This window comes from Palaemon carinicauda, chromosome 1 (genome assembly GCF_036898095.1).
Source record: "Palaemon carinicauda isolate YSFRI2023 chromosome 1, ASM3689809v2, whole genome shotgun sequence".
Taxonomy (NCBI): Eukaryota; Metazoa; Arthropoda; class Malacostraca; order Decapoda; family Palaemonidae; genus Palaemon; species Palaemon carinicauda.
The window spans coordinates 205,582,763-205,610,578 of record NC_090725.1 but is presented as its reverse complement, the minus strand read 5'-3'; the positions used below and the strand labels follow the sequence as shown (position 1 = coordinate 205,610,578).

Genomic DNA, 27,816 nt, shown 5'->3' with positions numbered 1-27,816 from the left:
TTTCCACACACACACACACACACATATATATATATATATATATATATATATATATATATATATATATATTTATATATATATATATTTATATATATACATATATATATATATATATATATATATATATATATATATATATTTGGGCTCAAGCCATGTCGTCCTGATGGAAGTTCCTATAGGGTAGCTTCCTAGGGTATATTACAACTACGGTGATATTCCCAGAGAATTTACCTTAAGGTACCCAGAATTCTAACTCCTGGAGCGAATATCCCTAATGAAAGGGATATCGCGACATATCAGAGGACGTATTCTTGACACGCCATATGGCAATCTGCACCCCAAACAAGAGATAACACATCGAGGGGTCAATTGGCAAGAAACGAAAACAGGAAAGAAAAAGGGGGAGCCGCTTCCAAGGCTCCCTCTTCTCCAGTTTCGTAAGCGTGCCTGGCGCCAATCCTGGCGCCATCTGTATTCCTTTTTGCGTAGCTTAACAACTCGGTGTTTTTTCCTGTGTTTCTCGCAAATCTTGGATTTATTCAGCTTTTCATGGCTTCTCCAACTTCGTCGACCTCTGATAAGTTGAGTACCATTTCTTTTATGTATAAATGTAGGCTCTTGGTAAATTTTTAAGTGATTAATAGGATTAATCTTTGTTACAAGAGCCGTAGCCTACCGGAGGCGTCATGGACGCTGTCGCTCGCTAGGTATGAGTTTTAGTTAGCCAGAGCGACATTCCCGGTTGTTTTGCTTTGATAAATTTTAGCTATTTAGCGTTACATAGGATTTCCTTTCGTGCTTTAGTATTATTTTGGCGAAGTATTTGCCAACTCTGGCCTACGCTAGGCCATGTAGCCTAGTCGTTTGGTCCTAGTACTTCCTGCATGATTTTGGTTTTCCGAGTGTATTAAAATTTTATTGAAGCTTTAGGCTGTTTTTTATACATTTAAGATTATGTTGAATATTTCCAAGATAGTATACGAGTGAGTTTCGGTGATTTAGGTAATCGATTCTCTTGGTGGCTAGGCTAAGTTGCTTATGGAGCCTTAGTATACTTTCTCATACTCCCCGGTTGCTTTCTTTTCTTCGGAGAAGGTATGCAATCCCTTTCCCTCTGTTTAAGCCTTGGGCTTATCCCTAAGTGGTTTATCTGAATTAACTTTCGATAAAACTATACTGGGGTGTTACTGTACCTTCCTGTTCCAGTAAGTCTGGTTTCAGAGAGGGACAGAACAACAGAGTTTTTAGTCTGAGTCTGTGTTTGTCTGGCTTGGGGTAGAGTCTCCCTCGCTGGCCTGACACAGACATAGGAGGCTTAGCTTCCTTAGATGATTCCTTCTTTTGTGATCTAGCAGACTAGTCCTTGTTGCTGTTCTCGGTGGGAGGATAAGATCCTTTCCCTGGGAGTAGCAACACCTTCCTTGCTTTGGTTCTTTGGGAGCTGGCAAGTATTGCTGGCCTCCCTCCTTGGATCTCCCTTAGGCTAAGATGAGTTTTCTTGGCTGCGGGTGATCCTTCACTAAAGCAAGGTTGGTAGGACCCTCTTTTGTCCCTTCCCCCTCTATCTCCGTAATGGCCTAGCCATTACAGTACTGTACGCCATTCTACATCTGGACCTAGGATAGGTTAGGATGTGGAATTGACTCAGTCCTTTGCCGGCCGGCAGAGTCTGCCGGCCGGCAAAGGTCTTCTGCTTTGAGTGCTGCCCGGACCTCCCTTGGTCCCTCATCCATGCCTGCCTGTGAGCCAGACGGCATTGGTCAGGAAGCCTGAATTAGATTCTCCCCTTCCTTATATGCACTCTTTCGGATTGCCGGGCTTGGAGGTAGTTTACGCTCTTATCCCGGCATCCATTCTGTTTTCTTCTAGTGCTGTACCCGACCCGGCTGCCAGCCTATGAGGCCGGCAGCCGGGCAGTCGTAGTCCTCTGGTTCTTTTGCTGCTGGCTGGCATCGGTTGTTTACCTTTGCCGGCCGGCTAATGTCAGCCCTTGTCTGCCGGTCGCCAGGAGCAGTGGCCGGCAGCCGGGTGCTACCTTGTGTAGCCGATATTGGCTGTTGCCGGCCGGCACATGCATTTGGACCAGCGTTCTGCCGCCTTATAGCTGTTAAGTAGTATACTTTAAAGCTAGTTTTGGTGTGTGCCGGCCGGCAAGTGCCGGCTGGCACATAACCTTCTATACTGTACCAGTATTCTTCAGTATAACATATACTGTAAGAGGAAAACTATAGTATAAGTTTTGGTACAGCACTGTGTGTTCTAACACTTTTGTGTTGTCTTGCACAGCCCTTTGCTGTTGCCTTACAGATAAGAAAGTGAGTTCTTTCTTGTCTATTATCCAGGATTTTAAAATCATTGCTTAGGTGTGAGCTACACCTGTTTCCTCTGGAAACTTTTCATTGGTTATTCTAGAAGAGATTAACCATACGATTTTATAATCTGGAAGGCGGCAACAATTGGTTGTGAAGGAAACACAAGTGTGTGTCTTCCTTTCTGAATTGTTATGCTAAACTGTGCATATCCAGTGATACATAGTTCACTTGATACTCATGGAAATTTCTTCTCTTTACAGGAGGACCCTCCGAAGTGCGGAAGTGTTTTCTGCAACGTCCGCAGTAAGAACCTCTGCGGACATGAGTTTTGTAGGAGGCACGCAGCATGCGCTGTCTCCAAGGGTGATCTCCAGTATTGGGACCCTCAGGTATGTACCGTGTGCACTAACCTGATTACTGAGGCCTTTGATTTCCCTAGGACGGCGGAATCAAGGGATATTGCAAGGGAGAAGCTTCGTACCTGGGTAAGGGGCTTCCAGAAGAACACCTCTGGACCTTATCTTCCAAGTGAGAAGATGAGGGCGTATCTTTTCCCTAGGGCATCAGCTGATGCAGTGATTCCCCAGCCTCAAGAGGAGATCCCTCAAGTTCAGATCCAGGTGGATGCTGAAGATGCGGTCGCTTTGCAAGACATCCAGTTGGATGACAGGATGTCTGACGTGGACGAGCGTCTGGAGGAAGACCTCCTGGCAGGAGGCCAGGATGAAGTTCAAGCCCCAGACATTGTAGAGGAAGAGGCCGACGAGGTGTCGGCTACTCCGGTTCAGATCCCGGAGCCTATTCCCTCAACATCGTCCGCCCTCCCAGTAGAGCTGGGACAGTCCCTCTCCTCCATTGTTGGAATGATCCAACAAATGCAGAAGGAGAATCAGGAGAAGGCGGCTGCAATGGAACTGCAGATGCAGAGGCTTGCAGCATCACATGGGCCCCAGAAAAGGCTCAATGTGAAAGACCTTCCCTTGTGCTCAGATGGTAACCCATGGAGGTATGCTGAGCACATGCCGATGACGACTGGAAAGATCGTCATCTCGGATAAGTTGGGTTCAGTTCCCCTAGAGGAGGTGGAATTCTGGCCCAGCAACGGGTCATATCCGGACTGTTATGTCCGGCTGAGGAAGGAACCAGCTTCAAAGGAGGAGACAGAGCCGAAGGAGGTCATAGTGATGGACCATGCTAAGGCTCAAGCTTTGCTTTCATCCTCGATGAAAGAGAGGGGCTTCACGAACTCAAAGGTAGCTGCATTGAGTAAGAAGCTCCCTTCCTTTGTGTCCTCTCCTGCTAGAGCCTTCCCCTTTTTACAGAAAGGGTTTGCGGCTGTACTAAAAGCAGTCGAGGCCGGCAAGCCTTGCCCCTCCCTGGAGGAGTGTAAACCCTTGTCGCTGGCCCTGCCTATGGACCACAAAGACTGGAAGGACGCCCATCTTACCTTCTCAGTTGGGAAGTTGGAGGCTGATATTGCCGGACGTCAGTTCAGCGAGGACCTCCCTAAACTGTCTGACTTTCTTTTGCGGAGAGAGCTCGAGACAAAAGAAAGACTGGCTGCCTCATTGTCTCTTCAGACTACTCTTGAGACGATGGCAAGTGACCCCAAGGTCCATGAAATGTTCATGGTAGTGGCCAAGACTCATCTGGCCACAGTGACGAAGGATCTTTATAGCTTCGTCAGGGCGAGGAGAGCTTGTAGGGAGTTCGTGTTCACCTCGGCTACGGTGAGGCACGAGCCAAGGAAACTAATCTCCTCCAACATTTGGGGCAGAGACCTTTTCCCTAGCGAATTGGTCAAAGAAGTTGTTGATAAGGCCGCCACGGAGAATAGAAACCTTCTCCAGAAGTGGGGCCTGGCTATCAAAAGAAAGTCTTCCCCGGATGAGGGTCCTCAACCGAAGAGGAAGACTATGAGGACTAGGCTACCGTCTCGGCCAGCCAAGCCTCTTAAACAGCAACAGCAACTGCAATTGCCATTGCCTTCAGTGCCCCAGATGGTGGTACAAACCCCGACCACATTCCAGTGGGTACCCCAGGCCGTGTCGACACAGAGGAGCAGCCAGAGGCTCGTCTAGGCGCCCCTCAAGGGGAAGGGGATTCAGAGGTGGTCGCGGTCAGGGAGGCAAGACCTCAGGACGGCAGTCCAAGTGAAACGATACCGGTAGGAGGGAGACTGATGAAATTTTGGGATCGCTGGACCTTCGATCCCTGGGCCCAAAGCCTACTCAAGAATGGACTGGGCTGGAGCTGGTACAGCACTCCACCCCCGTGCCTTCGGTTTTTCCAACACTCCACCCCCGTTTTGGAGGAGTACGTTCAAGAACTGTTGGAGAAAAAGGTGATCCGAAAGGTGAAGTCCATCAAATTCCAAGGGAGGCTGTTTTGTGTTCCCAAGAAAGACTCGGAAAAGCTCAGAATCATTCTGGACTTGTCGCCACTCAACAAGTTCATAGTGAATTGCAAATTCAAGATGCTAACACTGCAACACATAAGGACCTTACTGCCCAAGAGGGCATATTCCGTCTCCATAGACTTGTCAGACGCCTATTGGCACGTTCCAATCAACCGTCGACTCTCCCCCTACCTAGGGTTCAAGCTACAACGAAGACTATACGCCTTCAGAGCCATGCCATTCGGGCTAAATATAGCCCCAATGATTTTCACGAAGCTTGCGAGCGTAGCTCTCAAACAATTATGCCTAAAGGGAATTCAGGTAGTAGCCTACCTGGACGACTGGCTGGTGTGGGCAGCATCCGAGACAGAATGCTTGCAAGCTTCCAGTCAAGTGATCCAGTTCCTAGAGTATCTAGGCTTCAAGATCAACAGAAAAAAGTCTCGACTTTTTCCATCTCAAAAGTTCCAGTGGCTGGGAATCCACTGGGACCTAATGTCACACCGTTTCTCCATCCCGGCGAAGAAAAGGAAGGCGATAGCGGGTTCTGTCAAGAGACTTCTAGATTCCGAAAGGATATCAAGACGCGAACAGGAGAGGGTACTGGGCTCTCTCCAGTTTGCTTCGGTGACAGACCCAGTGCTAAGAGCACAGCTAAAGGATGCAACCGGAGTTTGGAGAAGTTATGCATCAAACGCGCGAAGAGATCTGAGATGACCAGTTCCGCTTCGGCTACGTACTCTTCTCAGGCCTTGGTCCCAAGCCAGACATCTAAAGAAGTCGGTTCTTCTTCAGCCACCTCCCCCATCGGTGACGATTCACTCAGACGCCTCGAAGGAGGGATGGGGAGGTCACTCTCATCGGAAAAAAGTCCAGGGGACTTGGTCCAAGCTATTCAAGACCTTTCACATAAACTTTCTAGAAGCTATGGCAGTGCTCCTTACCTTAAAGAAAGTCTCCCCGCGTCACTCGATCCACATAAGGTTGGTGATGGACAGCGAGGTAGTTGTGAGATACTTGAATCGACAAGGATCGAGGTCACCACCTCTCAACCAGGTGATGTTGGCCATCTTCCGATTGGCGGAAAAGAAGAAGTGGTACCTGTCGGCAGTTCACCTTCAAGGAGTCCGCAATGTGACAGCGGACGCTCTATCCAGGTTCACACCGATAGAGTCGGAATGGTCCTTAGACGCAGGATCATTCTCCTTCATTCTGAATCAAGTCCCAGAACTGCAGATAGACCTCTTTGCGACGAAAGACAACAAGAAGTTGCCCCTGTACGTGTCCCCGTACGAGGACCCCTTAGCGGAAGCAGTGGACGCGATGTCCCTCGACTGGAACAGATGGTCCAGGATTTATCTGTTCCCTCCTCACAACCTTCCGTTGAGGGTCCTCAACAAACTGAGGTCCTCCAAGGGGGTAGCGGCAATAGTGGCCCACGAGTGGCCGAACAGCGTGTGGTTCCCCCTGGCATTGGAACTACGGCTGAAGTTTGTACCGCTACCAGATCCAGTTCTGACCCAGCGAGTCCAGAAGTCGACTGTCTGCGCTTCATTACAGAAAACCCGGACCCTGCAGTTCATGATTTTCTCTCCCTAGCGGTGAGAAAGCGTTTCGGGATTTCGAAAGCCAGCATAGACTTCCAAGAGGAATATAAGTGCAAATCTACTAAAAGGCAATACGAGTCATCTTTGAGAAAATGGGTGGCCTTTGTCAAGGCGAAGAATCCGCAGGAGATCTCTACAGACTTCTGCTTATCTTTCTTCATCCACCTCCATGGTCAAGGGTTGGCAGCTAACACGATTTCGGCGTGTAAGTCTGCTTTGACAAGACCCATTCTATATGCCTTCCAGGTCGACCTCGGTAACGAGATCTTTAATAAAGTTCCGAAAGCCTGCGCTAGGCTCAGACCTTCAGCACCTCCAAAGCCCATTTCATGGTCTTTAGACAAAGTTCTTCATTTCGCTTCTCTGTTGAGCAATGAGGAGTGTGCGTTAAAGGATTTGACACAAAAAGTTATTTTCCTATTTGCACTCGCGTCCGGGGCCAGGGTTAGTGAGATTGTAGCCCTCTCGAGAGAGGCAGGTCGTGTTCAGTTCCTGGATGGGGGAGAACTGAACCTGTTTCCGGATCCTACATTTCTTGCCAAGAATGAGTTACCCACCAACAGGTGGGGTCCCTGGAGAATCTGCCCTCTGAAAGAAGATGCATCTCTATTTCCAGTAGAATGCCTAAAGGTCTATCTTCGTAGAACTTCACACTTCAAGGGTGGACAACTATTCAGGGGAGAAACATCAGGCTCAAATTTATCTCTGAATCAACTCAGAGCGAAAATCACATATTTTATTCGCAGAGCGGATCCTGACAGTACACCCGCAGGTCACGATCCGAGGAAAGTTGCCTCATCCTTAAATTTCTTTAATTGTATGGATTTTGAACATCTCCGTTCATACACTGGCTGGAAGTCTTCCAGAGTGTTCTTTCGCCACTATGCGAAGCAAGTAGAGGAACTAAAGAGATCTGTGGTAGCAGTGGGTCGCGTCGTTAACCCTACTGTTTAACTCTGCGAGGAACAGTGGTTTTAATTGGGACGATTAATTCCAGGGTGAGTGTGTAGTTCCATACGGTACTACAAACTAAGTGAGGGCACTGAGTTGCCCACGTAGACTGTTCCATTTCCAAAGGTGAACCTAGCATAAGTGCAGACATGTGTGCCGAGCGTTTTCTAACGCTAATGTGATTGATTTGTAATACAGACTTTTATGACTTTGATACCTCGGTATCTTAAAAGTGGCAATAATGTTTTTTCTTTCAGATAAACAAGTTCTGTTTACTATCATACTTATGCTTAAAGTTTTGGGTTATCCTCTTCTTATATATATATATATATATATATATATATATATATATATATATATATATATATATATATGTTGTTAACCTGTCTATTTATTGTTTGTCAATAAACTTGTTCTTGAGAACCTTGCGTCTCCTTCACCTGTGTCAATTTATTGGTATAATGGAGCATTCATTCTATGTACTTTATCTGGGATAATTCTAATAGAATTGTTCCTTTATGCAAGCTATGTTGCATTGGTTTATGCTTTCCCTTAATGGGAGGACTCCGTCCCAGAAGGGGACGGTGGCGGTTTTACAAGTTTCCTCCTATGCGGATATAAACCTTTGTCCAATACAAGTATTGTGCAGAGAACTGGTCAATATTTCATATTGACGCAGTGGTTCTTTACAAACTATGCTTTACTTAATATAGGGTGAGACCACTATATTAGCTTGCCTGGTATTCATACATAGGTATATGTACTCTTCGAGACTTTTCCAGAGTCTAGTAGGACTCTTCCCTGTAGGGGGCAGGAAGCTCTAACATGGTTTATGGTTAGTTGAAAAGATGTATAACGGTAACATCTTAGGTCTCTAGGTCTAGTCGACCGGGAAAAATTACCTCCGGGGAGTACGGCACGTTCTGAGAATCCACAGATACAGTAATGCTCTGGTATACTTCCATCAGGACGACATGGATTGAGCCCAAAAAACGGATTTTGAGCGAAGCGAAAAATCTATTTTTGGGTGAGATGGCCATGTCGTCCTGATGGACCTGCCCTTCCCTTTCTATGAAAGGGCTGTAGTACCCCTCCCTACATACAGTATCTGTAGCACCTCTTGTACGCTACAAGGAATACAGATGGCGCCAGGATTGGCGCCAGGCACGCTTACGAAACTGAAGAAGAGGGAGCCTTGGGAGCGGCTCCCCCTTTTTCTTTCCCGTTTTCGTTTCTTGCCAATTGACCCCTCGATGTGTTATCTCTGTTTGGGGTGCAGATTGCCATGTGCGTGTCAAGAATACGTCCTCTGATATGTCGCGATATCCCTTTCATTAGGGATATTCGCTCCAGGAGTTAGAATTCTGGGTACCTTAAGGTAAATTCTCTGGGAATATCGCCGTAGTTGTAATATACCCTAGGAAGCTACCCTATAGGAACTTCCATCAGGACGACATGGCCATCTCACCCAAAAATAGATTTTTCGCTTCGCTCAAAATCCGTTTTATATATATATATATATATATATATATATATATATATATATATATATATATATATATATATATATAAGGATCATTAGTATCATCAGTCGTTACTAGTCCACTGCAGAACAAAGGCCACAGACATGTCCTTCCACTTACATGTGTTTATGGTCTTTCTATATCAGTCCGCAATAGCAAACTTATCTAGTTCGTCAATTCCACGTCTTCTCTTCCTTCTCCTACTTCTTTTGAAATATCTAGGGACCCATTCTATCATCCTAATATATATATATATATATATATATATATATATATATATTTATATATATATATATATATTTATATATATATATATATATATATATATTTATATATATATATATATATATATATATATATATGTGTGTGTGTGTATGTATACATATACACTGTGTATATATATATACATATATAAATATATATATATATATATATATATATATATATATATATCCATATCATATAGACACATAGGCTACTGAATCTAATTTATAAAAAATATATCATGAGCATGAAAAAATTATCTAGAATGTAATATATTGTGGGTATTAAAAAAAATCCCTTCCTATTTTCAGAACTATAACTCATAAACACCTAAAGTTCGTATGCTTGTGATGAAGCATCACAACTGAACTCTATTCAATCAACTATGAAGACAAAGACAATAACCATTATAGTTACCAGGTGAATCTTAAGAAGCTACCTAATTATCTTAATATTCAATCCTTTAACTTTGACTTCTGCCTTGATTATTGTCAATTTTCTCTTAGTTGACTTTTGAGAACATGTGCTATTTGTCTCATTCTTCACCTGATGGAGCACTTGGGAGGTGTGAAAGATCCTGACTTTGATCGAACTTAAAACGATAATTGTGAATTTTTACAACCTACAATAAACAATAATCACAACAACAACAAAAGGCTCCATGACAAAAATAAAGATACGATGATCGTAATTAAAATAACAATTACAAAGAAATGCTAATACTAAAAAATAGTCCAGTGGAGGAGGTAACATCAACAAAGTGCAATAAATACAGAAAAAAAAGTTTTATTTTGCTAAAAATATATTTAGGCATCTGTCCGTAGAGGTTTAACTTCATATGAATACAGAAATCGGCTGGAAGAGAGTGAAGAAAAATGTTTAAAAGCAATAACACTATTCCTGTTGACAGCCAGCATTTTGAATACTCGTCTTTTAGCAATATTTCGTATTGCAAGCGCAAGGCCGTTGAAAATGGCCTGCAATTCCCCTCCCACTGCACATGCTGTCATAACCCGAGACATGTTGAGAGAATGGGTGTCATCAGATACATCCAAACACGGAATGGCTAAAGTTTTCCACGACCCAAAAGCAAGAAGTATCCCGTAAAAAAGAAAGAAAGAAAGAAAAAAACACCTTGTTGGTGCAAGATCGCTGCAACAGAAAACGGAAGGGACGTGCAAAGAAAACGAATAAATAAACACTGGTTGGAAACAAACTTTTAAATGAAAGTGTGAGAAATAATCACCCTCGAGTTTGGCAAATATATCGTTTAGAGAGGAATGAAAAGGTGCTCTTAAACTAGATATACACACATAAAGACAAAAAAAGATAAGGAAATTTTACAGACAATATCAGTAATGATAATAAACATTTATAATAAAACGGGTAATAGTAATACTCAAAATTGACTCCTCCGTTAACAAAAAAACAATTACTATGACAATTCTTATGATACTATCGTGGCACAAAATAAATAACATCTCATAAAACAGAGATAAAAGAAATGTAGAAAAATGAAAACAAGCGAGAATCGAACGGCCTCCTATCAATTCAACGTCATAAATATTTAATTCCCTAATATAGTTTCTTTTTCCATATTTATTCGTCCGGCGCATCAATTATTCATAGCAAATGCGCTGACTACTAATTCCGACTTGATTTGGTATTCAGCGTTCATTGTGAATTAACCTCCTTTCTAAAATAATGGAATACAATTATTGAACAAAATTAACAGGATAACATCAAAATTTATATCCATTAAGCTCCATTATGCGTTGATAATTTCATAATTGACCAGAGGCAAAGAATTTATTTAAGCGTTATTTCAACTGGCAAGTCCAGGTTAGAATTATTATAGTAACGCTTAAATGGCTTTAAAATCCATTTGTGAATTTGTGCTACTGCCTAATCGCACGCACAACGGCATAGCGCATTTTATATATTGTATATATATATATATATATATATATATATATATATATATATATATATATATATATATATATATATACATATAATCATATGTGCATTATACACACATATGATATAATAGAGGAAGCAGACAGAGTAAGTTGAAAAAATAATGGCTTTTGCATATTCAGTTCAAAGGAGATGGGAGGAGAATCTAGAAACGATAGAGGTTAATAGATATTGAAAGATCAGAATGCAAATAGCTAGAGAGGAAGGTCATTGGATTCAGAGAGGAGAGAGAGAGAAAAGAGGGGAAGAATGTCAAGAGAATTTCTCGTAGATGAAAAGGATATAGGGAAGACGCTACAGACACACACACACACACACACACACACACACAAACACACACACACACACACATATATATATATATATATATATATATATATATATACATAAATATATATATATATATTATACATAGATACATATACATATATATACATATATATACACATACATATATATACACATATATATATGTATATATATATGCACATATATATGTGTATATATATATACAGTATATATATACATATATATATATATATATATATATATATATATATATATATATATATATAAATCCATATTGAAGTTTTTCAACATGGAATATAGCTGGGAAAAACAAGACAGATTTCTGTCACGGTCATCCAGTAGAAATCCTCAGACCCACCAGCTTCACATGCAAACACACAAAGCTCTCAACCAGTGTATCGACTCCCTACCCACTCCATTCACGCCAGCCAATCGTCCTCCATTCAACGTGACAAAACCTCCCATAAAACTTCCGATCCATACTTTTTCTTGTCCTAATGTTGTTACTACTACAATGTACTGCAACTTCTCCCTCCTTTTCAACCCTGTTTATCTCTGCAGATATTTGGCAAGGAATGTCATGAGTCAGGGACTTCATATATATATATATAAAGTATATATATATATATATATATATATATATATATATATATATATATATATATATATATATATATATATATATAGAATGTCTAATCATTGCCGGTGGGGTTGGACGAAGATGATCCCATACTGAGAGGTGCAGTGGTACCAACATCATTCCCATGAAATGATGCACTGGTATTTGCATATCCTGTTTATCTCACGAAAATTGTTTCCCATATCAATTATTGGTCCAGCTTTACTGAAGGACTATAATTAGAAAACCTGCTTGAATATGTATTAATGTACTAACTTATCTTTTACCCAATAAGAAACAAATTTCCAAAGGGAAATATTTCTAAATGAAAATATTGTTCACTCTCCTCTCATGTCTTCTGGGAATGAGCGGATAAAACGTTAGCCTATGGCCCAATTGCTTAAAATTCCTACGGTGAAGGTCACATTTTCATATCAATCTCGAATGAGAAAATCACGGAAACAGTGAACAAAGGCATTTCATTTTCCTCTTATTTAGTTTTGATATAATAGCTCACAAATTTCTGTTAAATGACGAATATGAAAAGATCCAAGAGCGCAATTCAAGGACTCACGTGTACCTAGATTGTACCCAACGTTTAACAGACAATAACAAAGAGATGGAGAGAGAAAGAGAGAAGATAGTGCAGCGTCAAACGAATAACTATAGGGAGAGTGGTAAAGATAAAAAAAGGGTTAATTTTAATTATATTAATGAACAAAGAATCCCTTTAGAAGCAAAGACTAGAATTTTTGTGAAGAGATCTAAAATAAAACAATAAACACAAACTACAAAAGAATTAAAGAAAAAAATCATGGCATTCGACGAGTCCAAGTGACAAAATAGAGCAAATATCTCTGGGGGCTTTGAAATCTGATGTCGAGCTTTGCAGGACACGACCACTACGCTCTATCCCAGAGGAAAATGACGCCCTTGGGAAAACCAATTCCGGTTGTATGCAATCACAACAGCAACAAGCAATTTGGATACAGGCAAATGAATCTTCATCTAATCCCTTTTCGGTTTGACTTGTCGACAGGAAACCTACTGTATGTATCTACGATTTCTCGGCAATTAAAGAATTGCATTTTCTTGTAATTGGTGTATCATCTGTTTTTTTGTGAACTTTCTTCGCCAATCACATAATATAAATTAGTATATTTTCATTTATTCATAAAGGAAACTTTAAACAGACCGCTCTCATCTACGAAACCGATATGAAGGAATTTACTGATTACGGTGAAACAGGAGATTTGTAAAGAAAAAAAAAGATAGGAAGATGAATTGTTTAGAAGAGGAAGGACGATCGAAATATATTCATTTAAACATTTTGTATCAGTGGATGCAAAATAAGTTAGGAGAAAAACGTTTACGAGCTACTTTGTCTTTGGTCTTTCAAGATACGTTCCTGATAAAATCCATCAATAATAGAAATTAATAAAAGACCATTCTTAGGGAGTTTACAAATCTATCATTATTTTGCAAAATCAATTTAAGGCTATTTGCAAGGTTTAATTCCTAGTTAGTAGTTGATATGACTATAACAAAACTGTAAAATAAAAAGAAATAAAGTACTTTCCAAAAACTACAATAAACTGTTGTCATATCCGATAAAAACATTACACTACAAAACATAATAGGGGTATAATAAGCATCTATTTTGCATAAAATATGGCGTAGTAAGCATGCCAATTATTCTTATCATTACAAAACTATATTTCTAGCATAATAAAGGAAGATTCGGAATAGTGGCTTTTCAGCTGAGCGATTACCAACCAACTCGAAAACTCGTACAAGCACAAATAAACTCTGTTGAAAATTGAAAAAATAACATAACAGCCTGTCATTAAAGAAACACATACAAGCTACACAAAAAAAAAAAAGCAAATACACACGCTACTGACGCAAACAAATACTCAAATACTTCTCAAAGGTTACAAAAGCAAGCAGAGACAGGTATAACAAAATAAATTCTATACCTTTGGGAGAGTAAATACATGAAAAACGAAAAACACTGATGCAGATGAAAGAGTAAATACCAGAGACGAAGTGAAATTGAACCCGGGAAAAACAAACGTATATGAGAAAACAAAAAAGGGAAGTGGATGCCAGTGTCACGGATGACAAGCTAAATAACGAAAACATATATAGACGACACATAAATAATTTCCTCAGAGAGAGAGAGAGAGAGAGAGAGAGAGAGAGAGAGAGAGAGAGAGAGAGAGAGAGAGAGAGAGAGAGAGAGAGAGAGAATTGCCTTACGTCTTTATTACTAAGGAAACAGGGATAAAAGAATCAAGCAAATAACAAGCAAAATCTTCATTTCATTCAATTATACCTACCAGTGTTTGTTTCCTCAACACAGGAGAAAGAACCACAACAGCAATATTGCTCTGGGTTAAAAAATCGTGTTTAATTTTCAAATATCATATAGCTTTTTAATACATATGCAAAGTAAACGCGTTATTTTTCATCACATACTTAAAATTACTGTAGTAAATATGGACATATATTCCCTAAGAAGTAAAGAAACAGTTTGTTTTTCAACGATCTATACTGTAGGATATCAAGTGAAAATAGGAAAACACTTGAATCCACGTAAGTTTAGCGTTACAAATATGAGCATAATTGTAACCCGTCCTAATAATGAAAATCAGTAAATCAACTTAAAAGGCCCACAAACTTAGGCAATGGATTTTCCTGAAGTCTCATTTGAATAAAATACTGCAGGAGATAAAATACAAGCAAGGGAAAACAACAGATACAAGGCATCAGTGTAAAATCAACATAAATCACACTATGCAAAAATAACCGTCGGAATCAAATCATGCAAAATAGTGTATTCACGACACAGTAGAATCAGCAATCATATATTCACAAACTCACAGTCTTTTCGGAGAAAATCATCTCATTTGCATACCAAAAGTTTATACTTTTTTTTCTACACTAAAAATGCCACGTTCTCTTGTATCATATCAAGGTTTTGTGAGCTTGCCTGAATGAAAAAGACGTTTTTAATTGGAGTCTAAAACATGCAGATATAAGAAAGAACTATATCCCCTAATTCTCTTTAAAAGAATGATGATTTTATTACACATTACCGCTTGATATTCTCTGTATTTTATAATGAATTATATCAGTCACCGAGGCATACCGTTTGTAGGGGGAAAACTAAGCATTGATAAAATGTTTATCTCAGAAAAGATCTCATGGCAAAAGCAAAATGGTCTCAATAATGCACCTCCATTTTTCAATCACATCACACTTTTAATGTCTTTGCCCTCTGGGGCTAAAGATAAAACTAAAAAATATACCTATTAATCTGGAAAAGTGCGATATGAATAATGTGAAACAATTATTTTGAGTACAAAGTTCCAGTTCTTACCAGGCTTAATAGATTTCCCTGAAAATTTTAGAAAACACACACACACATAAATATATATATATATATATATATATATATATATATATATATATATATATATACATATATATACATATATACACATACACACACACACACACACATATATATATATATATATATATATATATATATATATATATATATATATATACATATATTACCATATTGAAATTTTTCAACATGGAAGATAGTTAGGAAAAGCAAGACAGTTTTCTGTCACGGTCATCCAGTAGAAATCCTCAGACCCAGCAGCTTCACATGCAGACACACAAAGGTCACAAACTGTATCGACTCCCTACCCACTCCATTCACGCCAGCCAATCGTCCTCCATTCAACGTGACAAAACCTCCCCTAAAACTTCCGATCCACACTTTTTTCTTGTCCTAATGTTATCATTACCACAATGTACTGCAACTTCTCTGCAGATATTTGGCACAGAATGTCATGAGTCTATATACTTTTTTTTATATATCGTCTAATCATCGCCGGTGGGGTTGGACGAAGGTGATCCCATACTGAGGGGTGCAGTGCTATGGCCCTATTTCCTAAAATTCCGGTGAAGGTCACTTATTCATATCAATCTCGAATGAAAAAATCAGGGAAACAGTGAACAAAGGCATTACATTTTCCTCTTATTTACTTTTCATATAATGGCTCTAAATTTTTTGTTAAAATACGAATATGAGAAGATCCAAGAGCACAATTCACGGACTTACGCGTACCTAGATTGTACCCAACGTTTAACAGACAATAACAAAGAGATGGAGAGAGAAAGAGAGAAGATATTGCAGCGTCAAGCGAATAACTATAGGGAGAGTGGTAAAGATATAAAAGGATTATTTTTAATTATATTAATGAAAAGAGAATCTCTTAAGCAGCGAAGACTAGAATTTTTGTAAAGAGAACTAAAATAAAACAATGAACACAAACTACAAAGAATTAAAGAAAAAATCATGGCATTCGACGAGTCCAAGTGACAAAACAGAGCAAATATCTCTGGGGGCTTTGAAATCTGATGTCGTGCTTTGCAGGACACGACCACAACGTTCTATCCCAGAGGAAAATGACGCCCTTGGGAAAACCAATTCCGGTTGTATGCAATCACAACAGCAACAAGCAATTTGGATACAGCCAAATGAATCTTCATCTAATCCCTTTTCGGTTTGACTTGTCGACAGGAAACCTACTGTATGTATCTACGATTTCTCGGCAATTAAAGAATTACACTTTCTTGTAATTGGTGTATCATCTGTTTTGTGTGAACTGTCTTCGCCAATCACATAATATAAATTATTATATTTTTATTTATTCATAAAGGAAACTTTAACCAGACCGCTGTCATCTACGAAACCGATCTGGAGGAATTGACTAATTAAGGTGAAATAGGAGATAGGTAAGGAAATAACAAGTGGATACAAAACAAATAAAAAAGAAAGAGATAGGAAGATAAATTGTTTAGAAGAGGAAGGACGATCGAAATATAATTATTTAAATATTTTGTACCGGTGGATGAAAAATAAGTTAGGAGAAAAGCGTGTGAGCTACTTTGTCTTTGGTCTCTCTCGATACGTTCCTGATAAAATCCATTAATAATAGAATTTAATAAAAGACCATCCTTAGGGAGTTTGCAAAACAATAATTATTTTGCAAAATCAATTTTAGGCCATTTGCAAGGTTTAATTCCTAGTTAGTAGTTGACATGACTATAACAAAAAAGTAATAAAGCATTTTCCAAAAACTACAATAAATTGTTGTCATACCAGATAAAAAAATTACACTACAAAACAGAATAGGGGCATACTAAGCATATTTTTTGCATAAAATATGGCGTAGTAAGCATGCCAATTATTCTTATCGTTACAAAACTATATTTCTAGCATAATAAAGGAAGATTCGGAATAGTGGCTTTTCAGCTGAGAGATTACCAACCAACTCGAAAACTCGTACAAGCACAAATAAACTCTGTTGAAAACAGAAAAAATAACATAGCAGCCTGTCATTAAAGAAACACATACAAGCTACACAAAAAAAGCAAATACAAACGCTACTGACACAAACAAATACTCAAATACTTCTCAAAGGTTACAAAAGCAAGCAGAGACAGGTAGAACAAAATAAATTCTATACCTTTGGGAGAGTAAATACATGAAAAACGAAAAACACTGATGCAGATGAAAGAGTAAATACCAGAGACGAAGTGAAATTAAACCTGGGAAAAACAAACGTATATGAGAAAACAAAAAAGGGAAGTGGATGCCAGTGTCACGGATGGCAAGCTAAATAACGAAAACATACATAAACGTCACATATAAAATTTCTTTTGCAGAGAGAGAGAGAGAGAGAGAGAGAGAGAGAGAGAGAGAGAGAGAGAGAGAGAGAGAGAGAGAGAGAGAATTGCCTTACGTCTTTATTACTAAGCAAACAGGGATAAAAAAAAATCAAGCAAATAACAAGCGAAATCTTCATTTCATTCAATTATACCTACCAGTGTTTCCTCAACGCAGGAGAAAGAACCACAACAGCAATATTGCTCTGGGGTAAAAAATCGTGTTTAACTTTCAAGTATTATATAGCTTTTTAGTACGTATGCAAAGTAAAACGCGTTATTTTTCATCACATACGTAAAATTACTATAGTAAATATGGACATATATTCCGTAAGAAGTAAAGAAACAATTTGTATTTCAGCACTCTATATTGTAGGATATCAAGTGAAAATGGGAAAATACTTGAATCCACGCAAGTTTAGCGTTACAAATATAAGCATAATTGTAACCCGTCCTAAGAATGAAAATAAGTAAAGCAATTTAAAAGGCCCAGGAACTTAGGCAATGGATTTTCCTAAAGTCTCATTTGAATAAAATACTGCAGGAGATAAAATACAAGCAAGGGAAAACAACAGATACAAGGCATCAGTGTAAAATCAACATAAATCACACTGCAAAAATAACCGTCGGAATCAAATCATGCAAAATAGTGTATTCACGACACAGTAGAATCAGCAATCATATATTCACAAACTCACAGTCTTTTCGGAGAAAATCATCTCATTTGCATACCAAAAGTTTATACTTTTTTCTACACTAAAAATGCCACGTTCTCTTGTATCATATCAAGCTTTTGTGAGATTGCCTGAATGAAAAAGACGTTTTTAATTGGAGTCTAAAACATGCAGATATAAGAAAGAACTATATCCCCTAATTCTATTTAAAAGAATGATGATTTTATTACGCATTACCGCTTGATATTATTCGTATTTTATAATGAATTATATCAGTCACCGAGGTATACCGTTTGAGGGGGAAAACTAGGCATTGATAAAATTTTTATCTCATAAAAGATCTCATGGCAAAGGAAAATGGTATCAATAATGCACCTCCATTTTTCAATCACATCACACTTTTAACGTCTTTTCCCTCTGGGGCTAAAGATAAAACTAAAAAATATACCTATTAATCTGGAAAAGTGCGATATGAATAATGTGAAACAATTATTTTGAGTACAAAGTTCCAGTTCTTACCAGGCTTAATAGATTTCCCTGAAAATTTTAGAAAACTCTAAAAGGATGCAAATCTGTCAAAACTCAATGCTATCTATGATTATACAAGTTTGTGTGTTATTTAAATTTACATATATCAAGAGAAAAGGACAACTATTAGTAATTCAATATTAAAAAAAAACAGGAATTCCCCAATATTCTAAATTAAAAAGAAAGGAAACGAACTCTAATCACAGTTTTTAACTGTGCCTAGTTATTGTATTCTACTAACAATGGTTATAGCTCTGCAAAATACGAAAATGTCTGGTGGATACAATCACACCCGAGGCATTCAGGAGGTCATTTCACAAGAACGTAGCTGTCCAAAAGTGATGGCGTTGTGCCTGATCTGTGATTAAGTGTTCTTTTCGTTGTGTAGTCGACCTCTGATGACCACCCCATAACAGTATGCTGTCACACCAAAAGCCTTATGATAATTCTACGTCCTATTAACAATGCTGAGGTAAGTGCATTGCCAACACGACCTTATGAAAACACAGATTCCAGTACATGTATTCTAATGCTTCTACCCAATTGCTCGGATGTCAAACGACGTCTAAGGCGTTGTGGAGGCATTGCTAGTGTTAAATGTATGGCCAAGGGTAATGAAAGCTCTAATCCTTCACCAGCAATTAATACAACATGTCTGAACTGAAACAATGACCTTTAAGTGAAAGTGAGAAAAGTGAGGTTGGACGCTCATTTAAAGTTAGGAAATCCACGTAGAAATGAGGTTCGTCACTGACTGCGTATCATTTGACAGTATATTGGGTATCAAGAGCAGTAACAATATGTACTTTTAATATGTCTACAAAAGCACCTATGATGCCTATCAAACTGTGAGCAGTATAGTTCAACTCTGAGCAAACTATCCTCTGGAAAAATGCATTGATCATTCGACATCATACCATTATTACATCATCATCGTCTCCTCCTAAGCCTATTGACGCAAAGGGACTCTAGTAGATTTCGCCAGTCGTCTATATCCTGAGAATCTAAATTAATACTTTTCCATCCATCATCTCCTACTTCACGCTTCAGGCCTATGTCTTCCAATTCTTCTGGTTCCTAGTTAAAAGTTTGGAGAACCAATCTCTCTTGGGGAGTGCGAAGAGTATGACCAAACAATCTCATCTTCTCACCATGAACTAACATCCACAAATGACACTGCAGTAATCCCTCTTATAGTTTATTTTTTAATTGTGTCCTGCCATTTAACTTCCAATATTCTTCTGAAGACTTTGTTCTCAAATATACACAAATTTCTACGATAATATCTTATTGTCATACCATGACTCATCTTAATATTATAACACAGATCTCACTAAACTGATATATAACCTGATTTTTATATGTAATTTCAGGCGATTTGATTTACAAAATTTACTTACCACGAATCAACACCACAGCAATTTAATTCAGCATAACGGGTGATAGAAAAGAAAAGAAAAAAATATTCGTGGGTCACGAAGAACTACCAGTTTGTTTCAAGTAAATCAACGACTGGCAATTTATGACTCAAACCCCAGGAGAACGCAATGTACAAAGCCCTTTACCAGACAGGACTAAGGAGTGGATAAGGGACCAAAGTGAAGGAAGTAGGGAGGGAAGGGGTAACCACCGACTTCCTGCCTCCGGAACACCATTAAGAAGTCTTTCATTGACTCCATTGACCGTCTCAGCGATACGATACAAGGCGGAAATAAATGGAGACTGTGTGATTAAACGTACTAAAGGCATAGCAGGGGAGAGAGAGAGAGAGAGAGAGAGAGAGAGAGAGAGAGAGAGAGAGAGAGAGAGAGAGAGAATTCGCTGACTTTAGTAAAATCAAATACACACTGAATACAGACTTAAGAAAATAAAAAAAGATTAGGCATTGGGTAGGATATGGAGTTTCCATTTATACATATATATATGTATATATATATATATATATATATATATATAAATATATATATATATATATATATATATATATATATATATATATATATATATATATATATATATATATATAAAGATCATTAGTATCATCAATCGTTAATAGTCCACTGCAGAACAAAGGCCTAAGACATGTCCTTCCACTGGCATGTGTTTATGGACTTTCTAAATCAGTCCACACTAGCAAACTTATTTAGTTCGTCAATTCATAGTCTTTTCTTTCTTCTGCTTCTCTTGCAATAACTAGGGACCCATTCTATCATTCTTAATATCAGTGTATTATCTGTCATTCTGATTTTATATATATATATATATATATATATATATATATATATATATATATATATATATGTACAGTATATATATCCTATAGACACAGGCTACTGAATCTAATTTATAAAAAAATATATCATCTTAATCATGAAAAAATTATCTAGAATGTTACAAATTGTAGGTATTAAAAAAATTCCTTTCTAATTTCAGAACTATAACCCACAAACACGTAAAGTTCGTATGATTGTGATGAAGCATCACAAATCAACTCTGTATTTAATCAACTATGAAGAAAAAGACAATAACCATTATAGTTACCAGGTGAATCTTAAGAAGCTACCTAATTATCTTAATATTCAATCCTTTAACTTTGACTTCTGCCTTGATTATTGTCAATTTTCTCTTAGTTGACTTTTGAGAACATCTGCTATTTGTCTCATTCTTCACCTGATGGTGCACCTGGGAGAAGGTGTGAAAGCTCCTGACTTTGATCGAACTTAAAACGATATTTGTGGAATTTTACGATCTACAATAAACAATAATCACAGCAGCAACCAAAGGCTCCATGACAAAAATAAAGATACGATGATCGTAATTAAAATAACAGTTACAAAGAAATGCCAATACTAGAAAATAGTCCAGTGGAGGAGGTAACATCAACAAAGTGCAATACATACAGAAAAAAAAAGTTTTATTTTGCTAAAAATATATTTAGCCATCTGTCCGTAGAGGTTTAACTTCATATGAATACAGAAATCGGCTGGAAGAGAGGGAAGAAAAAAAGGTTAAAAGCAATAACACTATTCCTGTTGACAGCCAGCATTTTGAATACTCATCTTTTAGCAATATTTCGTATTGCAAGCGCAAGGCCGTTGCAAAATGGCCTGCAATTCCCCTCCCACTGCACATGCTGTCACAACCCGAGACATGTTGAGAGAATGGACGTCATCAGATACATCCAAACACGGAATGGGTAAAGTTTTCCACGACCCAAAAGCAAGAAGTATCCCGTAAAAAAAAAAAGAAAAAGAAAAAAAAAACACCTTGTTGGTGCGAGATCACTGCAACAGAAAACGGAAGGGACGTGCAAAGAGAACGAATAAATAAACACTGGTTTGAGACAAACTTTTAAATGAAAGTGTGAGAAATAATCACCCTCAAGTTTGGCAAATATACCGCTTACAGAGGAATGAAAATGTGCTCTTAAACTAGATTAACAACCAAAATAAAGACAAAAGGCGATTAGGAAAAAATTACAGACAATATCAGTAATTATAATAAACATTCATAATAAAATGGTTAATAGTAATACTCAAAACTGACACCTCTGTTAACAAAGACAATTACTATGACAATTCTTATGATACTATTGTGATACAAAATAAATAATATCTCATAAAACAGAGATAAAAGAAATGGAGAAAAATGAAAACAAGCGAAAATCGAACGGCCTCCAATCAATTCAACGTCATAAATATTTAATTCCCTAATATAGTTTCTTTTTCCATATTTATTCGTCCCGCGCATCAATTATTCATAGCAAATGCGCTGACTACTAATTCCGACTTGATTTGGTATTCAGCGTTCATTGTGAATTAACCTCCTTTCTAAAATAATGGAATACAATTATTGAACAAAATTAACAGGATAACATCAAAATTTATATCCATTAAGCTCCATTATGCCATGATAATTTCATAATTGACCAGAGGCAAAGAATTTATTTAAGCGTTATTTCAACTGGCAAGTCCAGGTTAGAATTATCATAGTAACGCTTAAATGGCTTTAAAATCCATTTGTGAATTTGTGCTACTGCCTAGTCATGGCGCATTATATATATATATATATATATATATATATATATATATATATATATATATATATATATACACATGTACATATATATAATATATGTATATATATATATATATATATATATATATATATAAATATATATACATATATTATACACATAATCATATGTGCATGATACACACACATACAAAATACGCATACAAATAAATACATATTATATATATATATATATGTATATATATATATACATATATATATATATATATACATATATATATATATATATATATATATATAAATACATAGTGAGTATGTTATACACATACATACATACCTATAAATTGTATATACATATATATATGCATGCAAATTACACACACACACACATACATATATATATATATATATATATATATATATATATATATATATATATATATTATATTTATGTATATATATAAATATAATACACACACAAACACAGAATGGCAACTGAAATAAATTTATAAACGTCTTTAATTTTGCTATACTCAAAGAATATAGTATATAATGTAAGTATTAAATCTTTCGCTAGATAAGTAATGACGGTTGGAATTGAGAGCATAGTTCTTACTATTGGTGAAAGGTCTGAATGCCAAAAAAAAAAGAAAAAAAAAATCAGCACCATGAAGAACAAATGGCTTATTGCGTGAGAGTTACATTTTACTCGTCCGTGACCTTGCCTTTTGACTTGCCAAAATTTAATAAATTCCAGCTTTTTACATAACAGTTTAAAATCCGTGCAAGTCTCGTTACTTTACGAATGAAATTATGACCGTATAGTTGATGACCGGAATTTGACCTTTTCCTTGACCTTGACCTCGGACACAAAATTGACCTTCGACCTTAACATGCATTAACTGGCGTGGATTTTCATACACTCAAATATGAACCAAGTTTGAAGTGTCTGTGACAACGATGTCCAAACTTATGGCTGATTACCTGAATTGGACATTTTGCTTAAGTGTGACCTTGACCTTTGACCTTGACCTTCCAAAATTAAATCGTTTCCAGATTAAAATTGTGGCTAGGAAAATGTTCACAAACCCACACGCACACACAAACAAACACACAAATATCGGGTAACAAATTTCCTTCCAACTTCGTTGGCGGAGGTAATTATGTTTAGAATTCACAATGGGCTAAGTAAACGATGGTGTCAGATATTGATATCTTGATTTATCGATCTTTATGAAAGGAAGATACAGAACGCATTTTTCCAAAAATGCATTCAAGAATGACACCCAAGACTCTAAACAAAGTTACACGTTATTAAAGAAACATTTCTAATCAAATGATTTGAGTGGGACGGTTACAATGACCTAGGAGTTGAGGTCAAAAAAAAAAAGAAAAAAAAAAGACAGTGTAGCGTCTTCTGTATTAGCAGTAAAAATTGTTTCATGGCCAACATATGCGTATGTGGTAAAAATGTAAAGGATACACTAGCCTTAGGAACGCCAGAGAAAAAAATAATTTAGTCGCTAAGTTGCTCCTCATAAACTACTTTTCGTAACCTATTGGATAAAAATTCAGATACACTTCTAAGAAAATGTCCACCAACTCCCATAAAAAAAAAAATGAACATTTAGTTAACACGATCAGGAACAGCGCTAAAATCAAGATCAATCGTATGAACATCATGATCAGAATCTAGGGATATCTGTACACCAGAAGATCAAGAACCCTGTAAAAGTCATGTCAAACAGCAAACTCAAAAAGATTACTATCATCATATTCATTCAGATATTTGCCAACAAAGTTGAACAACTTTAGATACTACGTTTGGTTATAGAAACGGCGCGGGGGGGGGGGGGGGAGTGGCAGGACAAACGGTACCGCATCCAGATTTACGTAATGGAGAGACATTAGATATGAAAAAAAAATCTGTTCTAACTAAAGAGTTAAAAAAAAATTGGGTCTACTTCGAAACAAAAATTACAATCAAATAAAATATTCGTATTTCTGCAGTACCAAAGGATGAAGAAAATTAAGTTTCTCATTGCTATATGCTTTTTATTCCATTGGATAAGGAGTGCTAAAGTGTACACCAAAGAGTACAGATTTGAGGATAGCCTCCCATTCGTGTTCCAGATTTGTACCATAAATGATTTCTTTTACAAATTACATTAATCTTCTATTGATGAGTATAATTATTTCAATTAAATGTGATCTATGCCTTCTCCAAATATCATCATTCTTCAAATAAGCACACCTACAGTTGCCAATGAGCCAAATTTTCTTCTTGACACAGTAGTCCAACAGCTGAGAAGAATTATGACGACCATGTCTAAATGGTAACTAAATTTTCCTTTAAAAGAACGAGTATTTTTCATATACTGTTACTAGGGCTAAATCCATATAAATGCCATTCTAGACTGATTGTGACTAATACACACATCAATATACCACATTAATATATATATATATATATATATATATATATATATATATATATATATATATATATATATATATATATATATGTATATATATACATACATATATATGTATATATATATATATATATATATATATATATTAATATTTATACATACATTATATATATATATATATAAATTTATATATATGTATATATATATATATATATATATATATATATATATATAATCTTGCAATAATATAACACATCAAAGTCAGGCTACCAAGTTTAAATTACACACCCAACGAAAATACTAAACAAATGCCCCAATTGGAGGTACAGTACAACTCTGCCTGTTAATGATTTTAGACGAGTTAGTGAATATGGTATTGATAACCAAATATTATGCTATTCTGAAAATGTCTTTTAGAATCACCAATATAAACCCATCCAATATGCCAATTCTAAAAAAAACTCCAAATCTCTGGAATTACCTCCTCTCTCTTTTTTTTTTCTTTTTTACTGCTCATGATTTCCGCAACCTTCTCTCTTTTACAAGAATATCCCTTATATTTTATAATATTATATGCTATAAGGTTGATTTGCATAATCCCCACTGCACCATTCAGATTTTAACTACAAAGCAATTTACAAAACAAAATTATTACTGAAGTATTTCATACTTTATACATTTACCAGTTGATCGAAACAAAATTATTACTGAAGTATTTCATACTTTATACATTTACCAGTTGATCGAAATTTATACAGTTATACAGTAGGAAACATCTAGACTCCAACAAGTTGATTGGCTCGGCAACATAATTCATCCCAAAACAATTCCCATGGGATGTCCTCTTTTACGAGGAGTATTTCCTTTTTCGAGGTCAAGTCCCATTTTCCTATTCTCCTTACTTCATTTTCCTAGCTCCCTCAAACCCTTGCAAGGAAATACAGTTCTGACTCCCAGGTAAGCAGTTTTACCTATCGGCGTGACTGACAGAAATACAATATAATTTAGTACCAGGCCAATTCTTAACTCCATTTACCTGCTTTCTGACAATTTCCCAAACCTTTATTTACTCCGATTATTCTTCGTCCTTCCCTCCTTCAACATCTAATTTCTGCCATCATCATTAGCCTCACTGGCATCAGAACGACCCCATTGTCACTATAACAAAGCAAAACTAGTTATTAAAGATCGTCTTTAATTCGCCTCAAATGTAAAAAGATATTTCCTTGTCTTTCTTAGCATATCACCCGCGGGTAATAAACATCAAGCAGCTGGATGCTTAAATCATCTACAATTATTCTCGAGATGGTCGCGAAATTTGCGATCCGCGAAAGATAGCCGCACTCGAGGGTCGTAAAACCTCCTCATAAACGAGCAACGGGGCTCTTATTTTTTCGGGGGTTATAAAGACTTTATGATAGGAACGAAATAGACGAAGCATTCAGTGTCCATAAACAATAGAAATTCATAAGACATAATGAAAGATATTCTTTTGGGAGAAAAGAAAAATATATTATTGACTTTATTGTAAAGTGGATTCCATTATTTGAGCAGATAAAGAGTTGTTATATAGACACAAATAAAATTATTTCCATTTTAATCCTGGCTGAATTTGATTTTTCATATATAAGAATTTATTTTGTTATAATATTCCAAAGCAGCAATAAGAAAACACATGTATCGAAATAGAGGAAAAAGAAATAGACTAACAATATATTCACCTTCCCATTCATTGTAAACTTCTTTAATGGTGCTCGCGTGAATATTTACCGATGATAATCATTAGAAAAGCATTTTAGGCTATCTATCCCACAGTAATCCATTTATTTCTTAATAAAGCCATGGCACAAAATTCATTCACTTACATTACGCATTAAATTTTCTACAATCCTTTATTCGTTCATATTTCAGCATTCTTTTGCACAAGTGACAAAAATTGCATATCGCGTAAGATTAGCACGATTTAATGATAAACCATAATAATAATAATAATAATAATAATAATAATAATAATAATAATAATAATAATAATGATAATAATAATAATAATAATAATAATAATAATAATAATAATAATAATTCATTACAACAGATTCTGATGCTAATAAATATTTCCTGTTGAAACTACAATGCATAAAAGAGAAACGAGTTCACCTCAAAAACTATAACTAACCTGAGCCCAACATCCATTTTAGCTAAGGAGGGAGGGGGAGGGGCTGGATAATCATTTTAATGAGATTGGCGTCTTGATACTGGACCATAACGGAGAAAATGTAATTTAACTACGTTCACCCCATCTAACACATACTCAAAGGAAATGTAAAAATATCATTGTTAAACAAAATAAGATTTCTCCTTGTTGGGTAAGGTATAACATGATGCCCGGAAAATGGGAGACTTCTCTTTGTCGTCTCCGTTTTGGTCACA

At 36.8% G+C, this 27,816-nt stretch overlaps 1 protein-coding gene across 1 annotated transcript in view; it reads left to right on the top strand.

The window, feature by feature from the left end:
- The window catches only part of LOC137644014 (uncharacterized), a 358,557-nt gene that overhangs the window by 21,390 nt on the left and 309,351 nt on the right, over positions 1 to 27,816 (top strand). The window lies entirely within an intron of this gene.